A 1,505-nucleotide genomic window follows, 5' to 3' on the forward strand; every position below is an offset into this window, starting at 1 on the left:
CTCCCCACCCCCACTTCCCCTCTGTGTGTTAAACCCTCTCCCTGCCCGGAGGTCTCCCCTCGGCCATCGTTCCCCTCTGGCACTCACTCGTGGCACACAGCTGTAGTACCTGGTGCCAGGTAAAGGCATGCTGCTTCTAGTGTCCTAGGCTACTACACGTCGTGGTAAGAGTCCCTCATCTCGTGCGTTTATTTGACGTCCTGTGAGTGGCTCTGTGATCTAGGTTAGACTTACCGTTGGCCTCTGTGTTGTCTGTGTTTATTCAAGTTGTGTAGAAGTGGCGAAGGAAGCCGAAGACCCTCAAAGATTGGCATCATGTTCGGCTATTTTGGGAGGCAGTTTCCTCTCCACACGGAAGCTGTGCTGTCTGTTGGTGGGAAACGTTGTCGAAAGTAGTACTGTGTCTCGAAGGCACCCGAAGACTCGGTTGGTGTTTATAACGGAATGCGAAGGATAACTTTGCAGTTCACACAGGACGATGACAAGTGTTGCTTGGTGGAAAGAACAGTTGACTGGTTGGTGGAAACCTGGTGACGGTGTCCCAAAGTGATTCATTCAGGTGGACTTCATAATTATTGCTTCGTAAGATTCGTTGCCTGTGAATATTTAATCACTGTGAAATTGGTATACAGAGGTTTTTGGGGACCAACGTTTTCGTTTGATCATCAGCGGTCCTGAAAAATACGGTTTAGAGCTCCTGCCCTTCCCGACATTCTAAATGGCAAAACTTGTCAGGTGTCATTGTAAATGCTAATGATACTGGTAAAGAACTGTAAATGATATTGGTAAAGAACCATAATTGATAATGATATTGGTAAAGAACCGTAATTGATACAATGATATTGGTAAAGACCCGTAAATGCTAATGTATAAGTAAAGAACCGAAATTGATAATGCTATTGGTAAAGAACCGTAAATGATAATGATAGTGGCAAAGAAGGGGTTAGCTAGAATCAGGTGCACGAAAATAGTTATATGCCCCAGGATTCTTTCCAACCCGAATTTTCTAAACATTTCTGACGATTAATTAATTGCGTAGAGACCCAAAGGACCCTTTTACGGTTTCAGTCCTCAGACATTCATTTAGTGTTCAGAGAAATCTTGAGTTAAGCAAGTGCTAGGTTTTAGAGATGACAGAAATTGGGTAAAAAATAAGCTTGAACATATTTAAACTGGTAATGATTTTGTGGCTCTTGAAACTTAGTAGCTGGTCTATTTCGGGCTGCATGAAATTTTGTTTATTTTGTCTATTTTTGTATTTGTGATGGTAAAGAAAGCTAAGCGCTTTATTTTGACATGTTTCATTAGTATCGAAGAACTTCTAATTAATTAATTGTGGGGCAAAGTTAGTGACGTTGATATAAAAATACTTTAAAGAATATAATGATGAGTATTACTCAGGACTTGTATCTCATTAAGCCACAATTCTGTAATCCTGGTCAAGCAGTCGGCGTGATTATTCGGATAATTTTATCAAGGGAGTTTTCTTGGCAAAGAGCTAAGAA

At 41.2% G+C, this 1,505-nt stretch overlaps 1 protein-coding gene across 1 annotated transcript in view; it reads left to right on the forward strand.

The window, feature by feature from the left end:
* Positions 1-404: 404 nt before the first annotated feature.
* Positions 405-1,505, forward strand: part of LOC135212780 (SET domain-containing protein SmydA-8-like) — a 38,993-nt gene continuing 37,892 nt past the window's right edge. Inside the window, 1 exon segment of the mRNA XM_064246552.1 lies at positions 405-426. The gene's annotated coding sequence lies outside the window, so the exon portion shown is untranslated.

This window comes from Macrobrachium nipponense, chromosome 41 (assembly GCF_015104395.2).
Source record: "Macrobrachium nipponense isolate FS-2020 chromosome 41, ASM1510439v2, whole genome shotgun sequence".
In the NCBI taxonomy this organism is placed as follows: Eukaryota; Metazoa; Arthropoda; class Malacostraca; order Decapoda; family Palaemonidae; genus Macrobrachium; species Macrobrachium nipponense.